We start from the raw sequence: 23,586 nt of genomic DNA, 5'->3' as shown, positions 1-23,586 counted from the left end.
TCCTCTCTTATGTGGAATTCGTTATAAAATATGGATCAATTGGCCAAAAGTACGCATACATCTTGGAATAAATAAAGTTTCAGAATGGGAATTTTCAAGATTCAGACGTAATAGCCTCTGACTTTAATGTTTGACGTTAATGTTCATATTTAGACATAGAGTTTGTCGTATCAATATTGAACAAGTGGCCAAAAGTACGCATACATCTTGGAAAAAAATAAAGTTTTAGAATGAGAATTTTCAAGATTCAGGCGTAGTAGCCTCTGACTTTAACGTTTGAGGTTAGTGTCTATATTTAAGCATGGAATTTGTGATTTCAAGATATAGGATGGTTGAATTTGATTGTAAGTTTTAGGAATAATTTAGTATTTAAGGAATGAAAGTGAAGTTGATTGTTTCACACGTTATTCCTATCTATTATTTTTCAGAATATAAAACAATTTTGATATTCCTTTAAAACGCTTTTTTAATAAACATTATGCACCATGTTACAACCCATTTATTACAACTTAATCAATACACAGAAATTTACAGCCCTCATGTTACCCTCAGGTGCAGTAAATGTGCTGCAACCAAATGTTTATTGTTTGCTATTCTCCCTATCATCTTAGGTATCCGCCCAGCAACAAGAGAGTAGTGCGGAAAGTTACTGAAAAATGAACGTGTAAGGCAGCCTCTATCTTCAGCGAAATGTTGAAGGTCTGAGATGTCTTTCTGAACTGTCTGACCTTTTCTGAAAACAATAATTTCTACAAATATTACAACAGATCAACTACAGAGGGTGAAATATCAAGAGCCACTCTTTAGTAAATGAAGGGCAACAGGAATGCTATTGGCATCGAAAGTCTTTGTCCTTAGACCAAATGGATAGCTACCTCTCTCGCTGTGGCGTAGCCAGCTTGCGTAGGGTTCAAGCATTGAGTTAGTTATTTTATACAATGCGGAAACAGTGACTATCGTAAACACAGTAGACCCTAAATGATTAGAGATTCAGTGAAGTATGAAACTTCCTATCAAAAAGGGAGTGCAGAACAAAAACAAAGAAGTCCACGAGTAGTTCAAGGAAAAGTATGAAAGATAACTCCTGCACTGAGTTTCCTTAGCAAAATTTACATTAGGAAATTATATTGTATAGAGCCTAATTACAATGAACGTTGTTTCCCACGAGCGATAAGAATGTTAAGTTAGATATGCAGAAAGCAAAGTCCCAGCCATCATCTTACTGTGATGGCAGATCCATAAGGTGGAATTTTATTCTATTTTTATACTCTCATTCCTTCTATGATCTCCCTGAACTTAATGACGATGGATTCCTTGAACTTAAGGATGATGAATTGCCATGAAAGAGATCCAAGAGACGAGTTTCCAGCTCCTCAGGCGTGTACTTTATATACATCTCATAGTGTCTCCCACTTTCCAAACACTTGCCCACTCTACCCAAGAAGGACCGATAGGCTGGTATCATTTTCTCAGCGATTGAAATCCTAATCTCCTCTCGGAGCTCCATATCCGGCACCATCCAACCAGAATGCTTCATGACTGCCTCTTCAATTGCAAAATTGAAACCCTTGAATCTATCCTTCAGGGCCTGCTGTGACATCTCAGTGGAAGCACTCCCACTCACATGAATCCCCTCATCCCTCAAACAATTGAGAGGTTTCATCCAGGCCGCTCGCTCATAATTTGCCGCATAATGTCTCACATTTGCCTGATTTTTCCTGAGCCAGCCATACCCTAACAGCCCTAAAAGCTTCGAACCTTTGACCTTCTTCACCATGTAATGAAGATTGTTCATGAGAAACAGGTATGACAGAGCAGCATCCTTGTAGAGGTTAGATTTTGAATCTATCTTACATTGCAGGATGGTGATAATCCATCCCAGTTTCGCAGACAGAGCAGAGGTCGGGCTACCCGATTCATTATCATGATGGCTATCCAAGTCCCAACACATGCCCATGAGGCCATCAGGCAGGGCCAACTTGGGGATATCAATTGGTGCATTGGCCATTATGTTCCTGAGAGACTCCTTGTAATCAGACAGAAAGCTCAGATAATTCATAGCATACCTTGTAAGCGGATGAATCGTGCCGCCTGGGACCGGGGTTTTTGAATTTTCCACGTGGACTGCATTCTCGAATTGCTTCAAAATCCCCTGTGCCGACTCCCCGAGCCGAATTACGATCGTAGAGGCTTGCATCCTCACGCTTGCGCACGATTCTTGGCTTAAAACAGTGTCGATGTCGGGCACAAGGTCCAACAGAAACCCATACATGTCGAGCACTCTGAAGATCCTTTCGCTGGAATTTTCGTTCATGGCTACAGAATCGCCAAAAGCCAGAAGCTTCGTCGTCGGCCCCTTGACGACCTCAGCGAAACAGGAATCCCGGACGTTATTAAAACCTGAAAATATCTCGTCACAGAGACGTTTCTCACTCGCGAACAGAATTCTCACCGCAATACTCATGACGCGTATCTAGTTCTTGATCCTATTATCCAGAATTCCCCATTCCATCTTCTGCACATCGCTCGTATTTAGCTGGTCGAAGCCGATTCTGTTGAGACACCCTTCAATTACAGGGTTTCTGGTCATCGCGTAGATTCAAACGCACTCCCTCGCATATCCGCTGGCAACCATGCGCTTCGCTATACTGTGCAGGTCTAGCACGGCTTCCAGCGGCATCATGTCGATTTCACAAATTTCGTCGGCGTTAGAACTTCCAGTCCGACGGCGGCCGCCGCTGCTGCCCTCTTCATCCGTCGACCCCTCGCCCTGCGAGCCGTGGCTCGAGTTTTCGTTGTTCGACACCATCGTCGGCTCGACGTTGGCCGACAGAATTCGGTGAAACTCTACTTTCAAGCGGACCATCGACATCTCCACGAGGCGCTGCGCGTGCACCAGTTTGGCTGAGCTGTTGTCAGTGACCACTAGATTTTCCATGAGTTGCCGGAGATCGTCCACGGCGGCGATATACTCGTAGGCTTCCTTTCCGTTTCTCTTGAACAATGTCATGGATTTGGCTGCGTTTGAGTCCCAGAATGAAATTATGCAGTTTGCGGAGGCCAAATCGTCCCCCAAATCGGCCGATATCCCAGGTGGGGTGTTGAGATTTTGGCGACTTATGGCGGAAGGGCGGTTGTCGGAGGTGGAAGCGACCGTGAGTGTCACACCCCCAAGCCTACGGTAGTCTTCCAACCGTGTCTGGCGGGGTGTGGCACCACCGTGCACTTTCTTTTTTTCAATACTCGTGCACATGGACTACGCCTTAACAGATATAAACATGCTTTAACTGTTATCTTATAACCATATGAAAGCATTAATCTTCATTCACGTTCATAACCAATATGCAATTAAACCATGAACATAACAATTGCACACAATTATATAGGGAGGGGCAACTCCCGAACGAGTCCGCCCAATAATATATTATGAAAACCTTTTAATAATACATACAAGTGTGTCGGGCAAAGTCCATGGCCAACACTTAGAAATATTACAACCACGGCAAGACAGCCTTTTACATATCCATGCTCCTTTGTCCAAGAGCGGGTGCCCACACGGGTCACCAAGATGCTCACCCAATCCAACACAAATTTCTGCTCCAACCGCAGCTCATAACCTCTTCGTTCAACCAAACTCCAAGTAGAAACCCTCACGCATTCACCTTGTCATGCGCATGAGTTATGCGCATAAGAACTGCGCACTTCTCACTTGAGATGCGAAGACAAGAGCGAAGTTCGATGGAGAAATGAACTCCATCCTCCATCAATATATACGCATCTTCCTTATGTTTCAAGGGGGTTGCTTAACTTATGGCCGACCCCACTAATTAACATAGAAGCCCACGTATTATATATGTTTTATATTAATTGATCCACACATATTTATATATGTGTACCGCCTCCATATAATATGCTTTCTTCTTATGTTTTAAGGGGGGGTGCTCCACTCATGGTCGCCCCCATCATTTTACATATAAGCCCTCACATATTATATTTTATTTTTATAACCCACGCATATTTACATTCCTTAACATATGCGTATAGGTCTCCATAGCATATTAATATGCTCGTCCAACACTTAGCCACATTCTGGCCTAAGTGCATTCCGTCATATGTGCGCCCACATAACGTCGCAGCCGGCTCGCTGTTTCGTCGCGTTGTGTCAACCTCTCGTCGCACCGCAACCATAGCTCGCCGATGACTCGTCCGTCATCGCACCGCACAGCCAGCTCGTCGTGACTCGTCCGTCGTTGCACCGGATAGCCATCTCGTCGGTAACTCGTCCGTCGTCGCACCGCATACGCACTGGTTCTATGTACACGGGCCGCCCGTCGCGCACAGGTCGCCCACCGGGGCGCCCGCCCATCCACCGTAGCTCGCACCCGAACCTGCCAACTCGGCGGTTGTCCGCTCGCACCTGCAGCTCGGCTCGCTGTGTATATCCGCCGGCTCACCGTGTACAGGTCGCCCGCCCGGGTCGCATGCCCGTCGTGCACGGGTCGCCCGCCCGGGTCGCCCAAGTGTCGGAGGTAGCTCGCCCGCTTGTCGCACTGCCCGTCGTCGTGCCAAAACGCGCCCGTCGTCGTGCCAAGAAGCGTTCGTCGTCGTGCACGGGGCGCCCGCCCATCGTGCACGCCTGCCCGAGACTCAAGGGTCTTACATTCTCCTCCACCTGAAATCGTTGTCGTCCTCGACAACATATCATCTCGGTAGCTCTCTACCAAGATCATCATCAACGGGAAGTCATCTCGATCCATGATGATCAACCACCATGTGTAGTCCTCATGTGAATTGTTGCCATGATACTCCAACATAACGCTAACACATCTCTGTACACTACTAGTCCCCATGTTTGAACTAGTTGGGTAGCTAGTCCAACCGTCACGTCCAAACCATGAGAATGCACATCCTCATGCCACCATCAGTCGTTCCTCAAAGCATCCTGTCACAACCCGACTCGATCAAGAATCCATCCATAATCCATGCTCAGGTCCATGAAAACTCCATCCATCCTATCTGCAACATGATGTCCACGATGTGTTGGTGTCAATGTGCTACAAATGATCAGCCACATCTACCCCAACATCATCATGTGCGTAAAGTAGTTGAGTCTCGGCTCAACCCATGTCTAAGTACAGCCACCAAGGCATCATCATCGTAACTCCATTGCTCCAAAGTGTCTCATATCGATCCTCCACATCAAGTCACCCTTCCAAGCCATGCCCATACATGTACTTTGGAAGTATGCATCCCATACTGCATCAAAGTCTCCCGACCTCGGCTCCTCAATGCTTCAAATCCTCTAAGTCCACCATGTATGAAGTCTCAAAAGTCACAACGATCTCATGTCATCATGAGCTCCTCCACCAAAGGTCCACCAAGACTATCTCTTGGTCTCGGCCATGAGAAGTCCATCTAAGCATCATCATCACGAGTCCCTTCCATCACAGCTTCTCTACCAAGGTGTCCATCAAGACTATCTCTTGGTCTCGGCCATGAGAAGTCCACCCAAAGGTGTGCCCTTCAACCTGTCCATGAGTCATGCCGGGCACCTAGCCATGTGGCTAAAGCATGACCCAAATCATCCACAACGATCATCAAGTTCCACCCTTGTCACGGGCCCTTGCACCTTCAACCTCAAGGTAGCAAGCAACCTCAACAAGTCCTTCAATAGTTGACAATCCTTGCTTCTTCATACAAGGTCCCATCATAGTCATCCATGGCAAGATCCTCCATCGCATAGGCAAACTGATTTTACCTTCCACTGCAAACGGTCCATCTACCAAATGTTCAAATGGAACACAAGTATTCATACTTACTTTATCAATATGAGGCTCCTCCATATGAGTGACCTCACCCATCCATGTTGATAAGCTGCACGATCCTGGTTCAACTTGATTACCTTCAAGTTCTGCCTTCATCGAGTCCTCATCATCATGTGGTTCTTCCATCCATGCTGCCAAACTGCATGATCTTGGTTTAACTTGATCACCTTCAAGTTCTGCCTCCATCAAGTCCTCATCATCACATGGTCCTTCCATATGAGTATCTTCATCGGCCCATGCCCATGAGATACATGATTCTGGCTTAGCTTGATTATCTTCAAGTCTAACCTCCATCATAGTTAAGTTTTCAACATCTTCGGCCATCATGACTTCCTCTTCCTGGTCTGCAACTTCATCTTGTTTCATTGCCTGACTGATTTGAAGAAGTCCTTCTCGTCCAAGCATTACATCAATGCCATCTGTATTTATCACTACGAAGTTCAGCTGACCTCTACATCCTTCCATCTGTACGGGTACACCTTGTATCGAGCCTATTGCCAAATTCCACGAGGTTACCTCCCAGTTCTCCATAGTAGATATCAGCCCCACTTCTTCTACTAACCGTGCTGATATAAGGTTATATTTGCCACCTGTGTCTGCCAATGCTTGAACATCTTTGCCACAAATCTTCAAGTTTACAAGACCTCGGTTGTTCTCCATAACCTTATCTTCACCTGTCAACTGTCACGAGCAACCCTGCTCACCAGCTCCGACGGAGCTCTGATACCACCTGTCACGCCCCCAAGCCTACGGTAGTCTTCCAACCGTGTCTGGCGGGGTGCGGCACCACCGTGCACTTCCTTTTTTTCAATACTCGTGCACATGGACTACGCCTTAACCGATATAAACATGCTTTAACTGTTATCTTATAACCATATGAAAGCATTAATCTTCATTCACGTTCATAACCAATATGCAATTAAAACATGAACATAACAATTGCACACAATTATATAGGGAGGGGCAACTCCCGAACGAGTCCGCCCAATAATATATTATGAAAACCTTTTAATAATACATACAAGTGTGCCGGGCAAAGTCCACGGCCAACACTTAGAAATATTACAACCACGGCAAGACAGCCTTTTACATATCCGTGCTCCTTTGTCCAAGAGCGGGTGCCCACACGGGTCACCAAGATGCTCACCCAATCCAACACAAATTTCTGCTCCAACCGCAGCTCATAACCTCTTCGTTCAACCAAACTCCAAGTAGAAATCCTCACGCATTCACCTTGTCATGTGCATGAGTTATGCGCATAAGAACTGCGCACTTCTCACTTGAGATGCGAAGACAAGAGTGAAGTTCGATGGAGAAATGAACTCCATCCTCCATCAATATATACGCATCTTCCTTATGTTTCAAGGGGGTTGCTTAACTTATGGCCGACCCCACTAATTAACATAGAAGCCCACGTATTATATATGTTTTATATTAATTGATCCACACATATTTATATATGTGTACCGCCTCCATATAATATGCTTTCTTCTTATGTTTTAAGGGGGGGTGCTCCACTCATGGTCGCCCCCATCATTTTACATATAAGCCCTCACATATTATATTTTATTTTTATAACCCACGCATATTTACATTCCTTAACATATGCGTATAGGTCTCCATAGCATATTAATATGCCCGTCCAACACTTAGCCACATTCTGGCCTAAGTGCATTCCGTCATATGTGCGCCCACATAACGTCGCAGCTGGCTCGTTGTTTCGTCGCATTGTGTCAACCTCTCGTCGCACCGCAACCGCAGCTCGCCGATGACTCGTCCGTCGTCGCACCGCACAGCCAGCTCGTCGTGACTCGTCCGTCGTTGCACCGCATAGCCATCTCATCGGTAACTCGTCCGTCGTCGCACAGCATACGCGCTGGTTCTATGTACACGGGTCGCCTGCCCGTCGTGCACGGGTCGTCCAGCGGGGCGCCCGCCCATCCACCGTAGCTCGCACCCGAACCTGCCAACTCGCCGGTTGTCCGCTCGCACCTGCAGCTCGACTCGCTGTGTATATCCGCCGGCTCACCGTGTACGGGTCGCCTGCCCGGGTCGCCTGCCCGTCGTGCACGGGTCGCCCGCCCGGGTCGCCCGCCCGTCGTGCACGGGTCGCCCAAGTGTCGGAGGTAGCTCGCCCGCTTGTCGCACTGCCCGTCGTCGTGCCAAAACGCGCCCGTCGTCGTGCCAAGAAGCGTCCGTCGTCGTGCACGGGGCGCCCGCCCATCTTGCACGCCTGCCCGAGACTCAAGGGTCTTACATTCTCCTCCACCTGAAATCGTTGTCGTCCTCGACAACATATCATCTCGGTAGCTCTCTACCAAGATCATCATCAACGGGAGGTCATCTCGATCCATGATGATCAACCACCATGTGTAGTCCTCATGTGAACTGCTGCCATGATACTCCAACATAACGCTAACACATCTCTGTACACTACTAGTCCCCATGTTTGAACTAGTTGGGTAGCTAGTCCAACCATCACATCCAAACCATGAGAATGCACATCCTCATGCCACCATCAGTCGTTCCTCAAAGCATCCTGTCACAACCCGACTCGATCAAGAATCCATGCTCAGGTCCATGAAAACTCCATCCATCCTATCTGCAACATGCTGTCCACGGTGTGTTGGTGTCAATGTGCTACAAATGATCAGCCACATCTACCCCAACATCATCATGTGCGTAAAGTAGTTGAGTCTTGGCTCAACCCATGTCTAAGTACAGCCACCAAGGCATCATCATCGTAACTCCATTGCTCCAAAGTGTCTTCTATCGATCCTCCACATCAAGTCACCCTTCCAAGCCATGCCCATACATGTACTTTGGAAGTATGCATCCCATACTGCATCAAAGTCTCCCGACCTCGGCTCCTCAATGCTTTAAATCCTCTAAGTCCATGTATGAAGTCTCAAAAGTCACAACGGTCTCATGTCATCATGAGCTCCTCCACCAAAGTTCCACCAAGACTATCTCTTGGTCTCGGCCATGAGAAGTCCATCTAAGCATCATCATCACGAGTCCCTTCCATCACAGCTTCTCTACCAAGGTGTCCATCAAGACTATCTCTTGGTCTCGGCCATGAGAAGTCCACCCAAAGGTGTGCCCTTCAACCTGTCCATGAGTCATGCCGGGCACCTAGCCATGTGGCTAAAGCGTGACCCAAATCATCCACAACGATCATCAAGTTCCACCCTTGTGACGGGCCCTTGCACCTTCAACCTCAAGGTAGCAAGCAACCTCAACAAGTCCTTCAATAGTTGACAATCCTTGCTTCTTCATACAAGGTCCCATCATAGTCATCCATGGCAAGATCCTCCATCGCATAGGCAAACTGATTTTACCTTCCACTACACACGGTCCATCTACCAAATGTTCAAATGGAACACAAGTATTCATACTTACTTTATCAATATGAGGCTCCTCCATATGAGTGACCTCACCCATCCATGTTGATAAGCTGCATGATCCTGGTTCAACTTGATTACCTTCAAGTTCTGCCTTCATCGAGTCCTCATCATCATGTGGTTCTTCCATCCATGCTGCCAAACTGCATGATCCTAGTTTAACTTGATCACCTTCAAGTTCTGCCTCCATCAAGTCCTCATCATCACATGGTCCTTCCATATGAGTATCTTCGTCGGCCCATGCCCATGAGCTACATGATTCTGGCTTAGCTTGATTATCTTCAAGTCTAACCTCCATCATAGTTAAGTTTTCAACATCTTCGGCCATCATGACTTCCTCTTCCTGGTCTGCAACTTCATCTTGTTTCATTGCCTGACTGATTTGAAGAAGTCCTTCTCGTCCAAGCATTACATCAATGCCATCTGTATTTATCACTACGAAGTTCAGCTGACCTCTACATCCTTCCATCTGTACGGGTACACCTTGTATCGAGCCTATTGCCAAATTCCACGAGGTTACCTCCCAGTTCTCCATAGTAGATATCAGCCCCACTTCTTTTACTAACCGTGCTGATATAAGGTTATATTTGCCACCTGTGTCTGCCAATGCTTGAACATCTTTGGCACAAATCTTCAAGTTTACAAGACCTCGGTTGTTCTCCATAACCTTATCTTCACCTGTCAACTGTCACGAGCAACCTGCTCACCAGCTCCGACCAAGCTCTGATACCACCTGTCACGCCCCCAAGCCTACGGTAGTCTTCCAACCGTGTTTGGCGGGGTGCGGCACCATCCTGCACTTTCTTTTTTTCAATACTCGTGCACATGGACTACGCCTTAACCGATATAAACATGCTTTAACTGTTATCTTATAATCATATGAAAGCATTAATCTTCATTCACGTTTATAACCAATATGCAATTAAACCATGAACATAACAATTGCACACAATTATATGGGGAGGGGCAACTCCCGAACGAGTCCGCCCACTAATATATTATGAAAACCTTTTAATAATACATACAAGTGTGCTGGGCAAAGTCCACGGCCAACACTTAGAAATATTACAACCACGGCAAGACAGCCTTTTACATATCCGTGATCCTTTGTCCAAGAGCGGGTGCCCACATGGGTCACCAAGATGCTCACCCAATCCAACACAAATTTCTGCTCCAACCGCAGCTCATAACCTCTTCGTTCAACCAAACTCCAAGTAGAAATCCTCACGCATTCACCTTGTCATGCGCATGAGTTATTCGCATAAGAACTGCGCACTTCTCACTTGAGATGTGAAGACAAGAGCGAAGTTCGATGGAGAAATGAACTCCATCCTCCATCAATATATATGCATCTTCCTTATGTTTCAAGGGGGTTGCTTAACTTATGGCCGACCCCACTAATTAACATAGAAGCCCACGTATTATATATGTTTTATATTAATTGATCCACACATATTTATATATGTGTACCGCCTCCATATAATATGCTTTCTTCTTATGTTTTAAGGGGGGGTGCTCCACTCATGGTCGCCCCCATCATTTTACATATAAGCCCTCACATATTATATTTTATTTTTATAACCCACGCATATTTACATTCCTTAACATATGCGTATAGGTCTCCATAGCATATTAATATGCCCGTCCAACACTTAGCCACATTCTGGCCTAAGTGCATTCCGTCATATGTGCGCCCACATAACGTCGCAGCCAGCTCGCTGTTTCGTCGCATTGTGTCAACCTCTCGTCGCACCACAACCGCAGCTCGCCGATGACTCGTCCGTCGTTGCACCGCACAGCCAACTTGTCGTGACTCGTCCGTCGTTGCACCGCATAGCCATCTCATCGGTAACTCGTCCGTCGTCGCACCGCATACGCGCTGGTTCTATGTACACGGGTCGCCCACCGGGGCGCCCGCCCGTCGTGCACGGGTCGTCCACCGGGGCGCCCGCCCATCCACCGTAGCTCGCACCCGAACCTGCCAACTCGCCGGTTGTCCGCTCGCACCTGCAGCTCGGCTCGCTGTGTATATCCGCCGGCTCACCTTGTACGGGTCGCCCGCCCGGGTCGCCTGCCCGTCGTGCACGGGTCGCTCGCCTGGGTCGCCCGCCCGTCGGGCGCGGGTCGCCCAAGTGTTGGAGGTAGCTCGCCCGCTTGTCGCACTGCCTGTCCTCGTGCCAAAACGCGCCCGTCGTCGTGCCAAGAAGCGTCCGTCGTCGTGCACGGGGCGCCCGCCCATCGTGCACACCTGCCCGAGACTCAAGGGTCTTACATTCTCCTCCACCTGAAATCGTTGTCGTCCTCGACAACATATCATCTCGGTAGCTCTCTACCAAGATCATCATAAATGGGAAGTCATCTCGATCTATGATGATCAACCACCATGTGTAGTCCTCATGTGAACTGCTGCCATGATACTCCAACATAACGCTAACACATCTTTGTACACTACTAGTCCCCATGTTTGAACTAGTTGGGTAGCTAGTCCAACCGTCACGTCCAAACCATGAGAATGCACATCCTCATGCCACCATCAGTCGTTCCTCAAAGCATCCTGTCACAACCCGACTCGATCAAGAATCCATCCATAATCCATGCTCAGGTCCATGAAAACTCCATCCATCCTATCTGCAACATGTTGTCCACGGTGTGTTGGTGTCAATGTGCTACAAATGATCAGCCACATCTACCCCAACATCATCATGTGCGTAAAGTAGTTGAGTCTCGGCTCAACCCATGTATAAGTACAGCCACCAAGGCATCATCATCGTAACTCCATTGCTCCAAAGTGTCTTATATCGATCCTCCACATCAAGTCACCCTTCCAAGCCATGCCCATACATGTACTTTGGAAGTATGCATCCCATACTGCATCAAAGTCTCCCGACCTCGGCTCCTCAATGCTTTAAATCCTCTAAGTCCACCATGTATGAAGTCTCAAAAGTCACAACGATCTCATGTCATCATGAGCTCCTCCACCAAAGGTCCACCAAGACTATCTCTTGGTCTCGGCCATGAGAAGTCCATCTAAGCATCATCATCACGAGTCCCTTCCATCACAGCTTCTCTACCAAGGTGTCCATCAAGACTATCTCTTGGTCTCGGCCATGAGAAGTCCACCCAAAGGTGTGCCCTTCAACCTGTCCATGACTCATGCCGGGCACCTAGCCATGTGGCTAAAGCATGACCCAAATCATCCACAACGATCATCAAGTTCCACCCTTGTCACGGGCCCTTGCACCTTCAACCTCAAGGTAGCAAGCAACCTCAACAAGTCCTTCAATAGTTGACAATCCTTGCTTCTTCATACAAGGTCCCATCATAGTCATCCATGACAAGATCCTCCATTGCATAGGCAAACTGATTTTACCTTCCACTGCAAACGGTCCATCTACCAAATGTTCAAATGGAACACAAGTATTCATACTTTATCAATATGAGGCTCCTCCATATGAGTGACCTCACCCATCCATGTTGATAAGCTGCACGATCCTGGTTCAACTTGATTACCTTCAAGTTCTGCCTTCATCAAGTCCTCATCATCATGTGGTTCTTCCATCCATGCTGCCAAACTGCATGATCCTGGTTTAACTTGATCACCTTCAAGTTCTGCCTCCATCAAGTCCTCATCATCACATGGTCCTTCCATATGAGTATCTTCGTCGGCCCATGCCCATGAGCTACATGATTCTAGCTTAGCTTGATTATCTTCAAGTCTAACCTCCATCATAGTTAAGTTTTCAACATCTTCGGCCATCATGACTTCCTCTTCCTGGTCTGCAAATTCATCTTGTTTCATTGCCTGACTGATTTGAAGAAGTCCTTCTCGTCCAAGCATTACATCAATGCCATCTGTATTTATCACTACGAAGTTCAGCTGACCTCTACATCCTTCCATCTGTACGGGTACACCTTGTATCGAGCCTATTACCAAATTCCACGAGGTTACCTCCCAGTTCTCCATAGTAGATATCAGCCCCACTTCTTCTACTAACCGTGCTGATATAAGGTTATATTTGCCACCTGTGTCTGCCAATGCTTGAACATCTTTGCCACAAATCTTCAAGTTTACAAGACCTCGGTTGTTCTCCATAACCTTATCTTCACCTGTCAACTGTCACGAGCAACCCTGCTCACCAGCTCCGACCGAGCTCTGATACCACCTGTCACGCCCCCAAGCCTACGGTAGTCTTCCAACCGTGTCTGGCGGGGTGCGGCACCACAGTGCACTTTCTTTTTTTCAATACTCGTGCACATGGACTACGCCTTAACCGATATAAACATGCTTTAACTGTTATCTTATAACCATATGAAAGCATTAATCTTCATTCACGTTCATAACCAATATGCAATTAAACCATGAACATAACAATTGCACACAATTATATAGGGAGGGGAAACTCCCGAATGAGTCCGCCCAATAATATATTATGAAAACCTTTTAATAATACATACAAGTGTGTCGGGCAAAGTCCACGGCCAACACTTAGAAATATTACAACCACGGCAAGACAGCCTTTTACATATCCGTGCTCCTTTGTCCAAGAGCGGGTGCCCACACGGGTCACCAAGATGCTCACCCAATCCAACACAAATTTCTGCTCCAACTGCAGCTCATAACCTCTTCGTTCAACCAAACTCCAAGTAGAAATCCTCACGCATTCACCTTGTCATGCGCATGAGTTATGCGCATAAGAACTGTGCACTTCTCACTTGAGATGCGAAGACAAGAGCGAAGTTCGATGGAGAAATGAACTCCATCCTCCATCAATATATATGCATCTTCCTTATGTTTCAAGGGGGTTGCTTAACTTATGGCCGACCCCACTAATTAACATAGAAGCCCACGTATTATATATGTTTTATATTAATTGATCCACACATATTTATATATGTGTACCGCCTCCATATAATATGCTTTCTTCTTATGTTTTAAGGGGGGGTGCTCCACTCATGGTCGCCCCCATCATTTTACATATAAGCCCTCACATATTATATTTTATTTTTATAACCCACGCATATTTACATTCCTTAACATATGCGTATAGGTCTCCATAGCATATTAATATGCCCGTCCAACACTTAACCACATTCTGGCCTAAGTGCATTCCGTCATATGTGCGCCCACATAACGTCGCAGTCGGCTCGCTGTTTCGTCGCATTGTGTCAACCTCTCGTCGCACCGCAACCGCAGCTCGCCGATGACTCGTCCGTCGTCGCACCGCACAGCCAGCTCGTCGTGACTCGTCTGTCGTTGCACCGCATAGCCATCTCGTCGGTAACTCGTCCGTCGTCGCACCGCATACACGCTGGTTCTATGTACACGGGTCCCCCGCCGGGGCGCCCGCCCATCATGCATGGGTCGCCCACCGGGGCGCCCGCCCATCCACCGTAGCTCGCACCCGAACCTGCCAACTCCCCGGTTGTCCGCTCGCACCCGAACCTGCCAACTCCCCGGTTGTCCGCTCGCACCTGCAGCTCGGCTCGCTGTGTATATCCGCCGGCTCACCGTGTACGGGTCGCCCGCCCGGGTCGCCTGCCCGTCGTGCACGGGTCGCCCACGGGTCGCTCGCCCGTCGGGCGCGGGTCGCCCAAGTGTCGGAGGTAGCTCACCCGCTTGTCGCACTGCTCGTCGTCGTGCCAAAACGCGCCCGTCGTCGTGCCAAGAAGCGTCCGTCGTCGTGCCCGGGGCACCCGCCCATCGTGCACGCCTGCCCGAGACTCAAGGGTCTTACAGTAAGGGTGTCTCTTGTTATGTGATCTGAGGAGCCCAAAGATTTCACGATATGACGTTCAGTGACCATTACTCTGCCTTCTCCTTCTCCTCCTCCTCCTCCTCCTCCTCCTCGATCTACTGCTGCTTCTTCTATCTCCATTAACGTACAATGAGTACACAGTATCAACAGAGTGCCTGTGATGCTTCGGAATCCAGCAGAGAATCGAGGGAACGGAGAAATGCAGAATACTCTTGTTGGTTTTAAGATACAAAGGGTGGTTATGAAAGGTCCAGAGCATGGTGTGACAGTCATAATTCTAATGCTTCTATTTGAAGCGGTCTAAATGTTTTGGCTGAGCTATTAATCCGATTTCAACTCCGCTACAGTGAGAAGTTGAAAGAGGTGTCGCTGAAAGATTCTAAGTCAAGTCAAATTGATAATATAAAATAATATTGGGTATTCGGGAGTCGGGTGATCCGCGACTTTAGTGCCATGACCCAGACACTTGAACTCTCATGAATATAACGGTATAATGTTAGTTGATTTCTATTCGAAAAACACTATAAGTGCACTGTCCGTTTTAATACTATAAGTGCACTGTCCGTTTTAATAGTGTGAAGAGTCTCAACTCTATGTGTATATATACATTTAAGATTGGTTTATTTTGATATAAGCTAAAATAAATTAATTATTTTTATAGCAAATATATTTTGAAGTTTATTAATATATTTATATTAATCTTCAATATAATTAAATTTTTGTACCTATAAAGTTTTAAATTAACCACCTTTACACTTCACATAAGACTAACCAAAACATCATATTACATCAATATAATAAATCTATTTTATTCGGTTTTTGTTTGAGTTTTGCATAATTTGAATTAAATTGTATTTTATTTCTAATCTATATATTGTAATTTAAAAAATAATAATTTTCAAAATTAATTAAAATTTTATATTAATAGTAATAATAAATAAAGCATTGTTTTCATATGCAATACTTAATTATATTGTATTTTATTTCTAATTTATATATTAGATTTAAAAAACAATAATTTTCAAAACTAATTAAAATTTTGTATTAATAATAATAATAAATAAATTATTATTTTCATATCTTATATTTAATTATATGGTTGCATTATGATTATTATAAAAGAAATTATATTCGTATTTAAATTCATTTTAATATTATATTTAAGAATAATGTAAAAAAAATTAGTTTATATAAAATTTTTATAATGATTATATATCGAGTATATAAATAGGAAAAGAATTATATTCTTTTATATATAAAATATTAATATTAAAATAATTTATATATAATAAATATTCAAATATTATTTTTAAATTACTAATTATGTAATTGCCAAGTTAAAGAGCAATGAGGGGTGGTTGAAAGATATTGAGTGTAATATCAGAGTTAAACAAGGTTGCCCTATCTCCCCTACCCTATTTGGCATTTACATCGACAAGCTAGAAGGTTGTTTAGAGGAAGCATGATGTGTTGGTACGATCTTAGCTAGGATAGTCATCATCCTTCTTCTCTACGCTAACAATATTGTTCTTCTCGCTAGGTGCCCATCTGATCTTGATAAGCAACTTATACTTCTTAAGGATTTATGCTCTACCATGGGTATGATTGTTAACACTGACAAAACAAAAGTTATGATTATAAAATCCAAGAAGGACACTTATGCTAATTTTATGTATGACAATAGTAACTTGGAGGAAGTGTCTTCCTACAAGTACCTAGGAATTGATATTCATCACAAGCTCAACTGGAACTATAGCATTTAGAAAAGGATTAATCGGGGATAGAAAGCTTATTTTGGTCTTGAAAATAATTGTAAAACGGCAAACCCCATAATGTGGGATAGAAAGAAGTTCCTCTTTGAAACTTTAGTCACTGCGGTTATCTTATATGGATGTGAGGTTTGGGGTTGTAGCGTCTCTAGAGAATCTTGGAGAAAGATTGAGAAAATCCAGAAGCGTTTTATAACTTATAACCTCAAAATTAAAAGCAAAACACCATATCCTATTCTCCTTATAGAAGTGGGTCTTTTCCCTATCGAGAGCCTAGCTATGACTAGGCTTCTGTTGTACAAGCACAAACTCAATAACATAGGAAACCATAGACTTCCTAAGCTAGCTTTAAATTCCAGGCAAAACCACCTAAGGCTCAAATGAGGTTGGTATAAAGACACCAGGGCCTAGTTAAACCATTGGGAGATCGACGAGAATGTTGCATTGCAAAACATTAATAACATTAAAAATATTGTTACTTCTAAGTTCAAAGAAAAAATGTGGTGTCATCAACCCCCCCTAGAAGATCAAAAGTATCTCTTTGTTTCATCTAGCTCAAAGAAGAAAAATAATATAGCCAAGATTAGAACAAACTCTCATGAGCTCCATAGTAAAATGGGTCGTTGGGCAGTTCCTAAAACACCATGGATGGAAAGGTTCTACCATCTCTGTGAGAATACAAACATCGAGGATGAAAATCACTTCCTCTTAGAGTGCCCCACGTACAACCACATTAGATCTCAGTTTCAAAATCTTTGTTGCAATACTAACCTTCCTAACCTTTTATGTTGTCAAAATTACAGTGATCTCGGGAGGCTTCTCTCCAAGCTTTTTGAGCATAGGAATAAAATCTTAAATCAAACTAAATAATTTGTTTCTTTAGGTCCGATAGACCAAAGTTTGGTCTCTGTGAACGTTAACCACCACCACCATCATCATCATCATAAACTACAAATAGAATCACACCTCTTTTATATTAGGAAATATGAAAATTTATTAATTTTAATTCAAACATAGTTTACATTTTAATAAATTTAAAAAATAAAATAAAGTTATATTTAGTTAATTATATAAAATTAAAAGTTCACCTGGATCCATTTTAAATATATTTATTTAATTATTTTTGTTTTATTTAATTTTACTTTTTTAATATAACAATATATAGAAGCATATCCTAGCCATTAGTAAGTTGTAAAGACTCAACTTTTTCTATAATTATAATATATAAGTTCTCCTTATACATGAGGGTGAAATCGTCCACGAAAGGGGATACTCTCCTCAGCTTGATGAAGTTGCAATGTGAGAGCATAATTATTTAACTCTAATTAGGGATTAGGGATTTTCACAGGGTATTGTGTGAAGGGTTTCGGCATTTCCAGCTTCCAGGGTGGTGGTCTGTATCAAACAGTATGCAGTGGTTTCTAGCTTTTGTTCTCGGTAGAATGACCAGGTTTGAGCTCTTGGGCCATTTATGTTATGTGGTTTGTGTTTCATCTTATACGGTCATGGTATAATTTTTTGGGGCGAAACTTTTTTGGTGTCGTGGTTTTTTTAGTTATTGGTTACAGTATCTAGGTATGATTTTTCGATTTTGTCTTTGGTTGATGAAGTTGGAATTGGTCCATATTCTATTGCTATTTGCTGCCTCCATTTCCATCCTCTATCGTATATATATTTCTCATTTCTCTTCCTCGAAACATTGTCCACGTGCATCCTGGCTCTGAGTTTCTTCCAGGTTGTTGTTTGCCTATATCTGAGACGGGGCTTTCTTGTCTAAATTTTTCTTATTCGCTCCAGATATAGCATCTGTGTACTAATTTTTTCTTCATTTCCCAGCCATGCAAACATTTCGGTTTTCGACTAGGTGATACATGGTTGACCTGTATGGGTTGTTATTGCCTGTGTTGCTGCGTGCAGTATTAGGCTATCCAATTACTAAGATTTTTTGTGCTATCTGGTTGGGGGATCCATTTCTGGCTCTGTGAATTCGACTCCAATTACTCTGTATTTTCTGGTATCTCCTAGGATTTTTTCTCTGGCTGCTGTAGTAGGTGGCTTCATATCCGTTTTAGATCTTTCCACTTGCCTTTTTTAGCCTGTCGTGCATCGATTTTGTCGGTCTTGGTGCTCTGGGACTCTCGGATATCCTCCGTGCCTGACATTACATCACCTCTCTCTGACATATCCTTTTTTAACTTTATCTGGGGAATGTTTCTGCTGACGTTTCCTTATGTGGAGTTATTCTAGAATCATGTATGCTCATTGGGTCCTGGTGTTTCGGTCAGCTCGGTACGTTGGGTAGGTCGCCCGTATTATTCCTATTTAACTTTTTGATTTACCCTTGATGTCATCTACTGTCCTTTTATTATTTACATTTGTCCTATGGCTGTGATATTTTAATTCGAGCTGTCATATCTCGGAGGGTTTCGCTGGGAGGGTTTTTATGGATATCTTGGGCTTCGACACATCGGCCCAGGAGGTATTTATTAGGGCTACTATGGAGGTGAAGTCTAATCGGATGGGTGGTCAGGTGGCCCTGGATTAGGGAGTGGCATGCATGCAGGACATCAACGACGATATGGGCATAGCGTTCGGTCTATTAAGAAATCTTCACCGCCACCCGCTCTGTTTTTCGACATTGGAAGGGTAAATGACCGAATTTCCATTTTGCGAAAACGTGCTTTAGTGGGCTGTTGGCATTTCTCTATGTGGAGTGACACTGATATGAGAAAATGGGTGGAATTAAAGTGGAAGTCTATTCTGGGATATTTGCCGACGGTGGTGAGGCTGCTCCATGGCTAGCACAATTTTCATTTCCTCTGCCAGGAGGACCTGCAAAAGGTAAAAAAAATTCCATGGATTGATGGGTGCAACTTCTTGGAATTACACTCTTGGTTTAGCGGCTTCAATTCTCTTAACAATACTCCTAAAAAAAACTGATATGGGTCAAACTGCTCGGTCTTTCAATTGAACTGTGGATGAAGCAGGCGTTAGAAGATATTGGCAAGACAATTGAGAAATTTGTGTACGTGGATCCCCGTTGTCTTGGTGCCCCTGACAAAAGGGTTGCGTGGATTCTTATTGAGAAAGAATACAAGGGCTGTTTTCCAGAGCATATTGGGCTTCACTAGGGTAATACTAACCTTACTAAGAGGTTGGATTATTGGGGAGTTCCTTTTCGATGTTCACTTTGTCACCATATTGGCCACATCCTGGCCAACTTTCCGTGGCGTTTGGGTGGCAGAAGTAAAGGATGGGATTATATGCGGGCGCCGAAAAAGCTAGAACATGGTGTTGTTTTCTCACGGGAAACTGACCCGCGTCATTTCTCAGGTATTCGTCATAACTCTCATCCTTCTCGTTCTTCTATTATGTCTTCTCCGTGAAAAGGATTATCTCCCATCACCATCCCGTCATCGCCCTTTTCTTCTAGAAATTCTGTCTTACCAAGATCATGCTAGCCTCACTCGATCTCACGCCCTCCTTCCTCGGGCTTCTCCCCCACCAGTCTAGAATGTCCTAAATCATTCCGGCCTCATGATGTCCCTATCAATCCTAATCAGTTTCAGCCGCATGAGGTTCCATCCTCCTCTTATGTGTCCTATATTTCGTCCCCTCCGTGCAAGCCTAAAGATACGGGGCACCATCCTAGTAAGAGCCCTGTACATACTCCATTGAATTCTCCTACCAACTATGTGGGGAGTGATATAGATTATCTACTCCAAAAGAAAACCCTTGATTTAAAGTCTCTGACCATACATAAGCCTTTAGGTATATCCTCTCCTCACATTAGTCCCACCTTGGTTGGTAATATCATGGTCAGACATAAAAAGAATTAGGGGAGTCGCCATTTTAGGGGTCGTGCCAAGATTAACATTGCAAATTCTCCTTTGGATAGTTTTCTTGTTGATGTACCAATTACAGATATACCATACCCTTGGGCCCTTGGAGTGCAGATGCCTGCACAAGGTGTTTCATGACTACCATCCTATCACTTAATCTTCGAGGATTGGGAACTCCCTCAGAGTTCCTAGCTCTTAAGCATCTTTTTCAATCTGTTTGCCCATGTATCATATTGCTTCAGGAAACCATGCACTTGGTTTCTCATGTGGTTGCTTATTTTCAGAAGATGTTCCTAGAGTGGTATATTTCAGCCACGACTGTCGCTAGCATATTTGGTGGTTTTATGGAACCCTTTGTGGGTTCGAGCAAAAGCCTTCTCCTGTTCGGCCGGAATTCTCATTGAGGTCTTTCTGCGTGGATTTTGAGATTGTTTTCATATCCTGAATGTATATGGTCCATATAGAAACAAGATTGTTTTCTGGGAAGCTCTCTTTGTAGTTCACATAATGGATCTTGCCTCTCTTATTATCGCAGGGGATTTATATTGCACTGTGGGCCTAAATGAAGTATGGGGGATGTCGAGAAAAATTGACCCAATGGTGGGTATGATCCAGGAAGCTTTTATTGAAATAATTTCATTGATATTTGCCCATTGAAGTTGGTCCCTACCTGGGATAATGGTTGGAAAGGGGGTGCATACATTGCGAAATGGCTGGATAGGTTTATTATTCATGAGCGCCTGATGGAGAGTCTATGCAATGTTCAGTGAAATTTCATTAATAATTACATATCTGATCATAGGCCTATAACATTGCAATAGCAGACGGGTGGTCATCGACTTGGGTTGCCCCTTAAATTTAATCATACCTAGCTTCAGGATCCGACCTTTAATGATTTTGTTCTATCCATTTGGACAAAAGCACAAGTTTCGGTGTCCTATCCCATGGAGAATATTCTGGAGAAATTGGGTATCCTCCGGACAAATGTTAAAGCATGGAAAAAAATGAAAGTAAAGGCCCATCGAAAGGATTTGAAGGACATCCAACTGGAATTGGATGCTTTATTACCATGGATGTTCTCTCATGTTCTTTCGGCAGATATCTGTGCCCGTATCCATGCCCTTGAACTTAAGAAAATGGGAATATTATCGACATTGGAAGCTTCTTGGTGTCTTGAGAGCAGGGAAATTTGGATAAATGAAGGTGGTCGTAACACTAATTTTTTTCACCGCTATGCAAATCACAGGCGCAACATAAATCCAATCTAGGAAATTCATGATGAGGGTGGGGCTTGAATTTAGACACAAGAGGGTATAAGTGAAGCTACGGTTACATATTTTCAAAGAGCATATGATCGAAAGGGGGAGGCTGATGCAGATGTTATTATATGGGTTGTTGATATGTATCCTACAATGTTTGAAATGCTAAGGATAATGAATGTTCCTTCAAGGCCGTCACAGCTGATGAGATTCTGGAGGTTTTAAAGGCTTTCAAGAAAGATAAGAGTCTAGGTCTGGACGGCTGGTCGACAGAAATCTTCATGCATTTCTATGATATTTTTAAATCTGATCTTATGAATATGATGGAGGAGTCTCGGACCACTGGGCTTATCCATCCCCACATGAACTCAACCTATATTGCTCTCATTCCTAAACGAAGGCCTTCTCTATCTTTCAATTACTATAGACCCATTTCTTTATGTAATCTAATTTATAAGATCATTTCCAAAACCATTGCGGGGCGGATGCGGAATATCATGTCTAAGTTTATTTCTCCTAAGCAATATGGGTTTTTAGAGGACTAACAAATACATGATGCGGTTGCTATTGCTCAGGAATGTATGCATTCCATTCATACTAAGCATACAACTGCTGCTATTATGAAGGTGGATCTGATGAAGCCTTATGACTCGGTTGACTGGGGCTATCTTCGTTTAGTTCTTCTAAAGATTGGGTTGCAACCCAGATGTGTGAATTAGGTTATGGCATGTGTACTAAGTATTAACTACATTGTTATCATCAACGGATACCCCACTCGCTTCTTCAGGGTTGGTCATGGACTCTAATAGGGCTGCTCACTATCTCCGTTATTTTCATTCTGGCTATGGACTGTTTGAGTCTGTGGATAAAGAAAGTGGTGGAAGATGGACTTTTTCAGGGCGTGGTAATTGAGATTAATATCAAAATTTCACATGGTTTCTTCATAGATGATGTGCTCGTCATGGGTATGCTTAATCACCTCTCATGGCTTAATCTCTTTCATATATTTAAAATATTCGAATGTGCTTCTGGATTAGTTATGAATTTGCATAAGTCGATGTTATATCATGATATGGGGGATATGGAAGTTATCTACTACATAAAGAATTTGTTTGGTATTAAGGCGTCTTTGATGCAGGATGGATTACAGTATCTTGGTTATCATATCAAACCAAATTGCTATAGGAACATTGACTGGCACTGGCTGGTTGATAGGTTCTACAAGTGTATTTCTGGCTGGGAATTTTGATGTTTATCCATGGGTGGTCGAGTGACTCTTACTAAGGTTGTGCTTACCCAACTGGGGGTATATTGGGCTCACTTATTTCATGTTCTTATGGCTATTATTAATAACATTAATAGTATTATTGCAAACTTCATATGGGCTGGTGGTAATCGAAAGAACAAATTTCATCTTACCAAATTTTCACATATTGCATGCCCAAAAAATCGGGTGGAGGGGCGGGGGGTGGGGTGCCGGCGGAGGGGTTGGGGTATCATGAATCTTAATCTATTTGGAAAGTCTCTGCTGGTTAAATCCCTATGGTGTGCAATATTTGGGTTTGGAGTATGGTGCAAGGTACCCAAGCAGAAATATATGAAGGATCGAAATATTCTATATTGGTTTCGCAAAAACATCATTGGTACAACAGGCGGATCGGCCATATGGCGCAATTTTCATAAGGTTGAAAAATTCTTCTTAAAACAACTGGTGTGGAATATGGGTTTTGG

General features: G+C 44.0%; 1 pseudogene; it reads right to left on the bottom strand.

Annotated features, from left to right (window-relative positions):
* Positions 1–1,279: 1,279 nt before the first annotated feature.
* LOC149189372 (exocyst complex component EXO70A1-like) lies at positions 1,280–3,253 on the bottom strand (annotated as a pseudogene).
* Positions 3,254–23,586: the final 20,333 nt, after the last annotated feature.

Source organism: Pinus tabuliformis, chromosome 3_1 (genome assembly GCF_031772625.1).
Source record: "Pinus tabuliformis cultivar Carrire ecotype Pingquan chromosome 3_1, CPIR1, whole genome shotgun sequence".
Classification (NCBI taxonomy): Eukaryota; Viridiplantae; Streptophyta; class Pinopsida; order Pinales; family Pinaceae; genus Pinus; species Pinus tabuliformis.
This window is presented reverse-complemented; position numbering and strand designations above follow the sequence as displayed.